Here is a 13,774-nt window from a genome sequence, read left to right as displayed (position 1 = left end):
GATTCACCAGATTGCATTACTCTGGGCTCAATCTGATTCAGACTGGTGCTGAAAGATCAAATTATTTTTCAGATAATTTAAATTTGATTTGCTGAGCAGCATGTGGGGTGTTTGCCAACTGTTGGCCAGGTGCTCGCCCGGTTGGGTGCACTTAGGTGACTTTGCATAACTAAATGTTTGAGAACAGTAGCAATGAGACACATGAATGGGATATATATATATATGTGTGTGTGTGTGTGTGTGTGTGTGTGTGTGTGTGTGTGTGTGTGTATATATATATATATATATATATATATATGTGTGTGTGTGTGTGTGTGTGTGTGTGTGTGTGTGTGTGTGTGTGTGTGTGTGTGTGTGTGTGTGTGTGTATATATATATATATATATGAAGAAAATAAATAAACTTGGTTAGGGAGATACAGTGTGATCCGTAGAGCTGGGATGATGATTAAGAGGTGAAAAAACACTTCCAGCAGCCTATAATTACGGCCTTCTAATTATCTTTAAGACTCACAGGTATATTTCTTAATTAGCGTTAACATTTATCTGTGGAAGTGTGGGAAACCATACAAATTCATAGAAGAAGCATACTTTGTTCCTGTGATGTGTCATTATTGAATACATTCACTGGGAAACAACTGACAACTGCAGCTCTTCAGCTAAGAGTCACACAAGCTTTTCAGGGTAAACACGCTGCGCTCGCATCTATTAAGATTCAGCTGTTGACTGAAATTAATTACATCTGATCAACAAGTCTGTGATGGAGAGATCCAATCAATTTAGTGTCACTAACTGCATTTGCAAGGGGAAAAAAAGCCTACAGCTGAATGGGCTTCGGAGATATACCTTCCGCGCGTGTTGGCTGTCAACAGATTTTGTTCACCAGCATCAAATTTGGGCATTTCATTAGCACTGATGCATATATATATATATATATATATATATATATATATATATATATATATATATATATATATATATATATATATATATATATATATATATATATATATACAAATTATAATAATATACAATATAATATATAATGTACATAATCATTTTTTTAAAGGGTTCATTGTATTCTACCAATGCTATTTCCTTTTTTCCTTCAAAATACTGTTTAAGAAAATGGCAAGAGGAAAAGAGCTTTAACCATCTCGTCACTTAGATGGAAGGGTTTTATGAGGCTTCACGTACTTTATTGAACTGCCCTTCAACGTTGTTCTTTACTGTTGTTTACTTTTCTATTAAGAATTGAGAGCCTAAGACTGTCGATAAAATCACTCAATGAAGACATCTTGTTCTACTCCACCCATTCTCTATATTTTATCTCATCAACCAAGAATCCCCAGAGATTTCATGGGGTTAGAGAACCGCAAAATGTATGTAGAACCGGTGATTTAGCCTCCCCTTTAGATAGGGGGATACGATAAGGTTCTAAGAAAAGGGAGTGAGTGATTCAAGGTGAGCTGAACAGGTTAGGAAGGCTGAGTACAGTTGAACCCAAGAGAAAGCATTATAAAATAGTTCCATTCATAAAATTATAATCCAGAACAGAAGTGGCAGGCTAATGTAAAAAATAAAAAAATAAAAAAATTAATAATTAATACAGACAAAATATATATTTGAGTTGATTTATTTGTGTTTTAATATGGTACCGTTCATAGAGATTTTTAAATGGATGTCAAGGCTTTTTAGGTCGGGTAGAATCTGCAATCTCTGACCAAGTTTGTTCGCTGGCTTCCATGGATGCAATACACAGTTTTCCGCCAACCTGTGTGCAGAAATACTATTGGGTTAATTGGCAATAGGCGGGATCACACAGACCAAAAAAAAAAAAAAAAAGATTTCAAAGTAGAATAACTGACTGTAGTATTGTTTCTCTGAGAAATAAGTATGTGAACTTGGCATGTCTACTAAATATCTGCATACATATTATAGTATTGTTATGCTTTAATACAGTCAAAAATGACATACAGCACTCTTTTCTTAACTCTTTCCCCGCCAAACACTGAACTTCCCTTTGTTTGTGAAAACGCATCCAGGCCGAAAACAGAATTTTCCTGGTTTCCGTGTTTTCACAGTTAGACGCTAGGGAGCACTATTACGCATCTTCTGTTTGAGGACTGAATCTCCTGATCAAAACACACACGAGCAAGACGAAGTAAAACAAGCGATCGTATGTAAGCAGATGCATATGAAAAATAACTTGATCATCAACATTAATCATCATATTTATTAAAACTATCTAATGTTACTGACTGAAATGTGGACCCGGGACGAGCTACAGGACTGAAGCATTAGGGGAAAATTGTTTTTTCAATTTTCTTCATCCTGTTTTCACTCTGATTGAATGAAAGGAAATATAAAGAAGGAAAAAATAGAGAGCATTTTTCTCCAGTCTTACGCACAGAATGCTGCCATACGTTCACTACTGAAATTTGATTATGCGCATCTGAATGCTTTTACCGAGGACACAGGAAGAGACAGGGCAGGCTGCGTACGGTGTTAAAACCTGAGCTTTGACCTGATCTTAGGCTGATTAATGCTAATAGTTTTCACACAGCTAATCTGACAGAGAAAGTCCTGCCCTCTGATCTACTGCACTGTAAAGGTCTTAATACCCATTTCTTTTTTTTTCTCTAACAGCAACAGATAATTCAGTAAAATGATTTGCAGATTTACAGTCCTGTTTTCCGTGCATTACATAACCTGTATGAATAAAAATCCCTTCTGCCAAATATGTAGATAAACTTCAACACCCATAATGCACTGGGCACGTTGTCTGCGATATGCTTGACCATAATCAAATATTGCTTTGCTGTAATAGGAAATACTTTTTAGGAAACTTTTAGCCATAATTGTGTCGGCTTTAGCTGGAGTGAGTTATTTCGGTTTCCAGTGAAGGATCCAGTGTGTTGTAAGCAGTGGCTAAAGGCGGCAAAGAATAGAAGAGAACAATGTAGTGAAAAATCAGAAAATCAGAATAACCTCAGGGTTTAAGGCCAAATGGAGAGAATAGAAAGTACTGTTTTGTCAGTTCCGGCCAACTCCCCGAAGCAAGACGCTGTCACTTACAGATAACGCCCTGTTTACAGCTGGTTTTAAGATGTGCTTTGGTCGATCGGATCACAAGTAGACGAGGGAGACGCATTCCCATTTACACCTGTCTCTTTTGTCCTCTTTCAACCACTTCTGTCCTGATTTTTTCAAGGGGAGGGTCTACAGGAAGGTAAATGTATGGGCTTTTTCAGATCTTTCGAAAACAATGCTAATAAAATTAAAAATTAAGCTTGCACAATTTACATATAGACACAACAGCATCAGCTTTCGTTTCTGCTGTGACATGTGGCAAGATTACACCGGACACTGTGAGTATGCATTACAAATCAGGAATATCGTGCTTGCTATGTTTTTTAATCTTAATTCGGGTCTACAGCAGACAAAGTTTAAATCCCATCTGGCTAGTGCACTTCCCATAATGTTTACACGTTAGGTCAGTAGGCGGAGAGTAGACCGTCTCAACAGTAGAAAACTCATCTTAATACCAGGTGTATAAAGGGCCTAAAAAACTTACCATAATGATATTTAAAGAGTAGACAAAGTACAATACAATTTTCAGTAATCAACCTACTCTGAATGGATGAAAAGAAAAGAAAAGAAAAGAAAAGAAAAGAAAAGAAAAGAAAAGAAAAGAAAAGAAAAGAAAAGAAAAGAAAAGAAAAGAAAAGAAAAGAAAAGAAAAGCCATTTTTGACAAAAGCTGTTGAAAAAGCATTGGACACAGCAGCACAACACTTGATAATGTGAGAGGAGAGTGAGCTGATAAAGAGGGAGATTGGAAGAAACAAGAGATGGCTGAGGAAACAGACACCACAAAAGAGAGGCTCAGAGGAATATCGCTGGAGAAATAAGGGTTATGATCAGGCAAGAGATTTAGGACCCATGTTAATATCAGAAACGTTTTCCAGCGCTGGAGAGACCTGAGCGGAAAGGCCTGGAAACTGACGCCTAGGTTGCGTTGTTTCGACTCCATATGTGAGTAACATTGGTTTTGGCAACTCCAAACAAACTCTAACTTGTATTTACTATTTTGAACTGTATGCTAATATTTTGTGCTTCCTTGTTAAGCTTTCATCATCTTTGCTTTATATTTCTTCATCTTCGCTACGATTTCATCGAGACACTCTCGCATTGCTTGTTTGTGCATTTTTGGGCAGAGCAATAAAGGGAGGGGTGTGTGTGTTTCGGCTGATTTTAGATATCAGGAGTGTTTAATAACAATTTTGATGAATCACATACTGCACCTTAAATCTGTCGATACAAAACTGTGGGAGTTTAAGCTGTAGGTTTCACAAAAGCCCTGGAGCTGTCAAAAGTCTGCAAACGTGTCATCTAGTGGACTTTTGCTGACAAAAATAAATAAATAAATAAACTAACCAAAAAACAAACCAAAACATTATTTTCTCAGTCCAGGTATCAAAGAGAATAAGTACACACTGTTCATTATATATGTGTATAGGCTTTTATGGCTTCTATAGTATATGATATGATATATAAGAATAATAATAATAAAAAAAAAAAAAAAACACCTGGTAAGATATGATGGTAACACTTTATTTTAAGGTTCAGTTATTAACTATTAACTATTTGCTTATTAGCATGCATATTACTAGGATATTGGCTGTTTATTAATACTTATAAAGCACATATTAATGCCTTATTCTGCATGATCTTATTCTACATCCCTTAATCCTACCCAATACCTAAACTTAAATGCTACAAAAACTACCTTACTAACTATTAATAAGCAGTAAATTAGGAGTTCATTGAGGCAAAAGTCGTAGTTAATAGTGAATATGTGTTCCCCATACTAAAGTGTTACCGTTATTATAAATTCTTAGTTTTATTAAAGCTCTGTATATTATTTGTGTGTGTGTGTGTGTGTGTGTGTGTGTGTGTGTGTGTGTGTGTGTGTGTGTGTGTGTGTGTGTGTGTGTGTGTGTGTGTGTGTGTGTGTGTGTGTGTGTGTGTGTGTGTGTGTGTGCGTTGCAAAACATATAATGCTATGCAAAATAATGATGATTGAAAGATGATTTTTTTTTTTTTTTACATTTTAACATGAAAAATGATGAATGGATAATCAGTGCACCTAGGTTACTTAATTTTTAAAACTTAAGTGTTGATCCTAAAATATTACTAACATTATAAAAGTTATTCTTATGTTTCACAGCAAAAAGACACGTATTAAATTCTCAAGGCGACATTTTTATAATTATACTAAAAGACCTTTCACTTGGTAAAAAATGCTAAATCACACGACAGAAGGCATATACAGTAGTAATCATGCTGAGGCCTTCGTGTATGTGAGATACATTGACTTTAGTTAATAGCAAATTAAAAAGTTATTTTTTAATGTAAGTACATAGTAATTAAAGACACTCAATATAAAGTAGGATGAAATCAATTCAAATAAACTGTTGGTGTGCTTTTGCATAGTGCATAATGCTGTTGATTCATGAGACATTGTCATATGGTTAATGAGAATATTCTGGGCATTCTAGCTTTGCTGTCTTTGCTGTGCCTTTTTAAATTGTCTCATAGTCCACCATTCTTCCTACACGTCCCAGCCTGCTCTTCTCTGACAGACCTGCATTTGGAGAGACCTTGCTGAGGTAGCCGTGCCTCTATCAAGGTTGCTCTGTGATGCTTCCAAAGGGAAGACACTAAATCGAAATGTGGTCAAACTTTCAGAGAGGTGCATTGATCAGCGGAGCTCATTTTGTCTGCACCTTAGTTAGTGCTGCATGCTGAAAAAGAGGCATTTTGCTTCAAGCTATTTACTCATGGGATAGATGTCAGATATAATGAGTAATGAGTAGAATGTACTCATCAGCCTTGACATGCACATGATTTGAATCCAATCTAGACCTATATAAAAATACAATACAAGTTGTAGTTCAAAATACTATCCACACACTATGGACTAGGATACTCAGAAAACCCAAGTTCAGATTCATTTATTGGTTTGAGTACCATTTTGATGCGGGGCATATCTTAATGAGCGTTCCTCTGCTTCTGCAGTTATCTTTATTTGCATTCACTCTCTTCCTAAAGTCATCTTGAATGTTGAATTATCAATACAGCTGAAAAATTTGAGAGAAAGTCAAATAAGCTTCATAAATTGATGATGAATTATCTAAAATGTTTTTGTTTGAACTCGCCATTATGGTGATCAGTGTTCCCTTCGGTTGGGCACTTGGAACTTCATTCATATTATTGTAATTCTCTTCTTCCAACACAAAGAATCAGTTATTTGCTTTCAATGGAAGGGAAGTAATAAATATTACTTCGATGTAAGCACAACATACTATTCCTATTTCACTTTTTTTTCTTTTCTTTTTTTTAGGCAATCTGTTTGCTTTTTTTTTTTTAATGAGTCTAATTAGATTTTACAGTGTACCTGCACATTTATGCCATTTATTTTAGCGTGCTGTTGTTACCAAACCTTTTCTACTAAACCTATTGTACATGAGGTTAGTTATTTAATATCACTCAGTCTATACAGTGTAATTAGCCTATGTGTTTAATGTTAGTTGCATGCACCTGTAATTATGAATAATTTACTGTTACTATAGTAATTACATGTTCATATTAAAATAAGGTGTTACCAAAAAGCATAATAGCTAAATAACAGTTTTGTGGTAGTGTTTGTTTTGTGCGTATGTAAATAAGGAGAGAGAGAGAGAGAGAGAGAGAGAGAGAGAGAGAGAGAGAGAGAGAGAGAGAGAGAGAGAGAGAGAGAGAGAGAGAGAGAGAGAGAGAGAGAGAGAGAGAGAGAGAGAGAGAGAGAGAGAGAGAGAGAGAGAGAGAGAGAGAGAGATGTTAATGGTGCTCTTGTTATAGCAGAGTAGAGTATAAAATGATCCAGGCCTTCTCTGCCCCATCTTATTAATCATTCCCATTACATTCCAGTGAATTTGTAAAACCTTTGTCATGACATAAGCCTTCATTTTTGAAATGTAATCTTGTACTTTCCCTTGCCTACACCAAATCATAGATCAAGCCCCAGCTGGGGACTCTCTGTGCAAGCAGTGTAGCGAGAATCTTACTCTACAGCTGGATTTATGCCTCTATGGAGTAGTAACATATTTAAAAAGCATTTCCAATGTTACGCGGTGTGCATAGTTCACATGAAAATGAGTATTGAGCTTAATGGAGAGATGGGAACAAAGGCTAAACTGGGGCCTTATGGGACTGTGTGCATCTATGCCGCATATGGCCTCCTAAATTCTCACCACGTCAAGGTCAAGTTATTGGAACGTGTGTAAAAAAAAAAAATATCTTTAATGTACACATACCTGACCGACTATGCTGTCTAGGCGCTGTGTTATGCTAACTCGCTCCATGCATATGTAAAACCGATTTGCCACCATTTGCTCTGGTTCAGTATGTATTGCACTCGTATCTGTCTCACTCCTGTCATTCCCAATCATGTGCTCATTACCGTAACCTTCAAATGTGCTAGGACTGCTACAACCGAGATCTCAGCAACATTTTTCGCCTCACAGACTGTTTACACTGCCTCCGCGGCACCATCACCCAACGCTCTCATTTACAGCTGGAAAACTGCTTCACTTTTGCAATTAGTCTTGTCACTGCTGAGCCATGGTGCAAGAATTACAATTCTTCAGTATTTAGAAAAAGAAATGTTGAACCTAATTAACACCATCCCTTGCAGCTTGCATCTGCTTTTTACCATCATTATGTGCGTGCACTTGGGATTGGATGTAATTAACATCTTCAGTTAGTATCACCAATGAACTTATTAAAGTTACATTTCTTCATCAGTACCTGTCTTATTAAAGTAGTCTAACAATGACGCCCACAGCCACAGATGCAGAATTCAAACAGTGTAAGATACACACACACCACACAAAGTTACATCTTCATTTAGGAATTCTAAACACAAACTATACAACATTCGTTAACACTTTGTAAGGTTCCAACAGTTAACATTTAATTAATAAGTTAATGTGAATTAGACCATTGGCTGGAAGTTGTGCAATAAAACAGTTTGATTTACAGTATAGTTCCAAGTAAGTTTGAAGGTGCCCTAGAATGAAACATTGAATTAACCTTTCCATAATGAAATAATAAGAGTTCAGTACATGGACATCACTTACTGTGAGATGTCATCTCAAACATCATTGCCTCCTACTTCTTATGTAAATCTTGTGCATGAAAAACACCACAGAAAAATAAGTGCTTCTCATCATAACGGCAACCGTGACGCAATTGCTGGGATGATTAATATGCACGCCCCCAACATTTGCATCTGTCCGAACATGTTCACTGTCAGGTGGAAATGGCGGAGCCGAAGCATCAGGACTGCAGATAAACAAGCGACACTCGAGGATAGCGAAAACGGCAGCTCTAATGGACACATGCACTCTAAAAAATGCTGGGTTAAAAACAACCCAAGTTGGGTTGAAAATGCACCAACCCAGCAATTGGGTTGTTTTAACCCAATGGTTGAGTTGTTTTAACCCAGTGGTTGGGTTAAATGTTGCTTAAGACAACCCAATTGCTGGGTAAGAACAACTCAACCATTGGGTTAAAACAACCCAATTGCTGGGTTGGTGCATTTTCAACCCAGCTTGGGTTGTTTTTAACCCAGCATTTTTTAGAGTGTGTCATGTTCTAGGCTGTGCAGGAGACGTGAGGACTTTTCTACCCTTCCCACAGATAAAAAAATGTCAACAGTCATGGTTGATGTTTATTATAATCAGATATTGCAACAATTTAATTCAAGATCGTTCGTTTGTTCTGCCCATTTCAAGCAAGCTTCGCTCAGGGTCTTAAACTGAAGAAAGTGACCACTGTATTCCTGCAAGCAGTAAGTAGCGATTTATCCACTTATTGACTGTTTAAACAATTTCTGATTAAATTGAAAGTTTCTTAGAGAGACAGCATTGTCTAGGTGATGCAAGATGCTAGTACAGTAACAATAGGAAACACAGAGTACCATACCAAACTAAATAGTGTGTCTAATGACAAAGGGTAATATTATTTTGTATTACAAAATACAACCGTAGATACGTTGCTTAGATCGTTCACTCAATCCTTCTAGCAAACGTCCCCTTTTCCACCATGTAAGTTAAAACGATTTTATTTTCATTTGACGAGGCTATTCCTTTTGTAAAAATATATATGTATTTCAGAGTACATCACAGTCACTGCGTAACGTTAGCCTACATTGTGACTAACGTTATATAAACATGCAATATCTTTGACGAAAAAAGACGAGTCTAAAATCACTGGTTTTGTCTGAGGGAATGAAGAGCCTTCGTGCGGTTGCCAGATTTAAGTCATTAAAATCCCACAAACAGAGCTTTTCTGTGAAAAGAACACATATACTATCCAGTGTTTTACCTAAACATGTCCAATCTGGCAACCATATGCACGCAAGCTCTCTCTCGCGCGTGGACGATCTGAAAACACCAATAAACAAGTAGGCTGCATTTTAGCAATCTCCATTTGAGATGTTCTGTGTTCTGGTTTTAAAGTGTCATTCAGTCGGGCTGCGTTCTGTCAGGACGGTCAGGACACACGAGCCGCTTTGCTGAACAACTGAACTGCTGTGAGCTGTTGAAATAAGCCAATCAGAGCAGAGCTCAACATTAATATTTATGAATCTTCCAAATGAGGCAAAAACAGAGCATTACATAGGGACAATTTATGGGGTTGTAAATGGACCTGTAAAATCTGGACATTGTTTGCCCTTAAATAAACCACATACCCTCTATGTAGATATCAGAGAACAATTTAGCTTGTTCTCAAGTGTTTCAAATCATTCTAGGGCACCTTTAATCTATAATAATGCACGTATGAGAATACTTGATAAAACTGGTATTTTGGCAAACTTGTCTGTGTTAAAGCGTGAAAGAGAATTTGATTGTGGCGTGCCTTTCTGTGCGACGTGTGTCACATCAGGACATTCACAAAGAGGCCTTCTCTTTTGTCTTGTTGCACTTGAATGGTTTAAAAGCATTTTATATCAATAAGAACATGATCATATAATGTAGTTAGCCCAAGGATGACAGAACAAAACAGATGCTACATTAATTTAGCCTGACAAGCCAGACCCACATCAAGATGTTTGGTCTGGAAACTCACCATTGACAGCTCAATCTGAGGGGCGGGATAAACGGTTGTCTTTCAAACTCCCTCTGCACGCGATAGGATAGCGCTACAACCAACCAGAGCAACGAAGGTGAAGCAGAGCTCGTTGACAGATTAAACATTCACCGTATCTGGTCGGCTAAACTCTGAACACATCTTCCCTTTTTAAGAATGACTTCAGTGCCGTTCTTTGTTCTTTTCTCAGAGAAAAGCTTAACTCCAAGTCTTCCAGAATCGCGGTCAAAGCTGATTTGAAAGACAGCCGTTCGCCAGTTTCTGTGTTTACTAGAAGCACGCAAACGCAACTCGGCCATCGTCATTATGGCCCCGCCCACCGACTCTATACACGATGTGATTGGCCCGGCAAGAGTTAGGGGATTACAGCTCAGAAGGGTATTGAGAGTTGCTAGACGACACTCACGGACAGATTAGATTTGGTGCCGCTAGGGTGCGTCTAGATTTCTAGGCTAACATTAATTGTGTTAAATAATATAATTATATTTAATATATAAAAATATAATAATAAATCAATGTAGAATTGCGTAAATTGCCTATAAAGGCCAGTATTATGCCTCAATTTATTTATTTATTTATTTAATCAAATCACAGATTGCTGTTCATTACAGCTGCTTGTTGGAACCCAACAAACACCCTTATTAGCTACTAGCAAGTATGCACGATCTAACTCATACATTACAACTCAGCAGGGATTGATGAAAAACAAAAAGCCAATTAAAACTGAAGAACTACTTCAACATCCTCTCTCACTTGCATTCCATATTGCTGTGTATGGTGTTGTTTCTCGCTTTGCATAACTAGATGCCTGAGCCAGTGTCTGTTTTAATGATCCAGCCCTGGGCTGTGGTGCACTTTGTCTTTCTTGACTTTGGGTACCTTTCATTTCTACTTCAATTCTTTTTCCCAAAGATCATTGCTGACACGCTAGTACCCTACAGTAGATTTTCTGTTTATCTAACTTTTCAAAGGACAAGAAGTAATGCGTCCCCCTGAACTTTAGAGTTTCTATTGGATGCAAAAGGTGGAAAGGAAGTGAGATAGATGAGATGTCTCGAAAAATGTCTACCATGATCAGAGCAAATGATGTGTTGTCAGTGACATTAAACACGTATCCAAAGATCATGGCGTGTATGTCTTTTGGTTCAAGTCCAGCAATATTCAAGCTCACTGGTCTTTTCTTTCTTTTTTTTCCTTCTTTTTTTTCTTTCTGAATGGCAGGTTCAGACAACAAATATTGTTCTAGACACAAGCTGCATAAATTTACCCCTGTTCCAGAAATTTCGATACACAACACACCGGTGTGAAACTTATTTGGCTTGTATGCTATCTAAAATATTGAATCCATCATAAAATAAATAAATAAAATTCTTGAGCAAATTGACAGTCTCTGTTTTAAGTGCAGTCTGGAAGTTGTTTACTTGCTCAGCTACAGCTTGCTAGTATCACATCAAGCCAGGGATGTAAATATATAAACACATACATTCAACAACTAGTCGGTCAGTTGCCTAAACCAGTGTTTCTCAAACCTTTTCCTGGAGTCTCCTTATCTGACCTTTCCATTTCAGTTCTTGGATTTTCAACTAATGAGCAGATGAGTTGAATCAGGTGTTTCATTTGGTATAGTTTGAAAATGTGTTGTGTTGGCTTTCCTCCAGGAACAGGGCTGGGAAACTCTGGCCTAAACAAATATTCAGCTAATCAGTCTTAAGAAATTCCTGTATAATTGGCAAGAGTTGGGTTTACCAGACTCTTTTTAACATAAGACAACTTAAAAAAAACACCTAAAAAGAGTGCAATGGAAACTTTTTTGTTTAATTTTATTTTTTAAATTGGACTATTTTGTAACTTTGCTGTTTTTTTTTTTTTTTTAAATGCAACCCAGGTTCATTGGAGACACATGGCAAAAATTCTGCAGAATGTCTTTTCAAAACGTTCAATGTGAAATGTCCATCGAAAAGGTTAATGCTCTATTAAATTAAAAAAATAACTTAAAGCATACTCTAAACCCTAACCACTAGCATTAACAGAGCAAATGTGACATTTTGCCATGTTTACTTGCTTGTACAAGTCTTTTAGCTCTTTTATCTTTACTTCCTTGTTAGAGCGCCTGACTCCCATGCATGCCCGTCCCGCTTAGAGTGGGTGCTTTGAACCGGAGAGGCTGCATAGGTGCCATGACCCAGATGGCAATGAGGTTTAAGGGGTTGAGTGTAACAGATGTAGGCTAGTAAGAGCTGTGTGTGTAAACCTCACTTCCCTGATCTCAAGAAGTATGCTAGAGACTGACGGTCTTTAGCCTCCTTGTTAGAGCCCCCGACTCTCTTGCGGATGGGCCCAGGTGCAAGTCCCGCAAAAGTGGGCGTTTCGAACCGGATGAGAGTGGTGTCTAGGGGCGTGAGTGTAACAGAGGCCAGCTAGTAAGAGCTGTGCGTGTAAACCTCACTCCCCTGATCTCAAGAGGTTCTGCAATCTGATTGAGAGAGACTGCAATCTTTAGCCTCCTTGTTAGATCGCCCATGCAGGCGGCCGGGCCTGGGTTTGAGCCCCGTTTAGAGCGGACAAATCAAACTGGAGGGGCTACATAAGTTTACTATGTCAAAAATGCCATAGATATAGAGCTGTTTATGTAATGCATGTGATTTTCTTTGTGTATGTGTGTGTACAGTTAATTGTATATATAGGCACTTTATTCAAATTTCTTAGCTATTTCTAATGAGCCTAGGTTGTGCAACGCAATGTTAGCATGCTCATTAAAACCCAGCCAACCAAAAATATAAAAAAGATTCACTATTGAGAAACCATCATAGCAACCTATCTTCATGCCAAGCCTCCTTCAGCTCCATTTATCCCAGCTGTGCTATAATCGGATGCCTTTTGTTTGCTATATGTCTAAGAGATCATTGTGTCTAAGGCATGAGCACAGATAGACCCCAAGTGGTGCTCAAACATATGCCCTTTTGGTCTATGACTAGATACGTTTTTTTTCTTTTTTTTCTAGTTTTTAATTTAAATTTGGCTCATGGCATCAATTCTCAATTAAGTGTGTGCCCAAACTTCTCCAGCACACTTCTACATCCATCGCCGTAGCCGTCATGCAAATCGAACGGGCCGGAGCAGCATTCACTGTTGCAGCCTGGTAATGACAATGTTTACAGTAATCTTTGGATTGTTTGTCACTGCTGTCAAATTAAACCGCTATTACAATATCTACATAGAGTCAGCCTAACTAGGCAATAGCTTAACAGCAAAGCAATGTTGATTAAAATAGCATTGTGCAAGGCAAGGCATGGCGATTTGATTTCTAAAGCACATTTAAAACAGCTACTGCTGACCAGAGTGCTCTACAATCTACAACTTTGTACAATGAAGTACATTAACATCATATCTTATTAAAAAAGAGAATATAATATGATATGCAAGCAGGGCCGTTTCTCGCCATTTTGATGTCCTAGGCAAAATCCTTATTGATGCCGTGGTCAAATTTTAAAAAGCAACATTTGTATTACTTGTATTAATTAATAAATACATCATTCCAAACTATATTTGTATATATTTCTTTATAAGGATTCAAAT

General features: G+C 37.5%; 1 protein-coding gene across 1 annotated transcript in view; it reads left to right on the top strand.

The window, feature by feature from the left end:
- alk (ALK receptor tyrosine kinase) overlaps positions 1–13,774 on the top strand; it is a 592,666-nt gene that overhangs the window by 101,488 nt on the left and 477,404 nt on the right. The gene's annotated exons all lie outside the window — the stretch shown is intronic.

Source organism: Pseudorasbora parva, chromosome 10, assembly GCF_024679245.1.
Source record: "Pseudorasbora parva isolate DD20220531a chromosome 10, ASM2467924v1, whole genome shotgun sequence".
NCBI lineage: Eukaryota > Metazoa > Chordata > Actinopteri > Cypriniformes > Gobionidae > Pseudorasbora > Pseudorasbora parva.
Note: the sequence above shows the minus strand (reverse complement) of the source record. Positions and strands in the feature narration are given on the sequence as shown.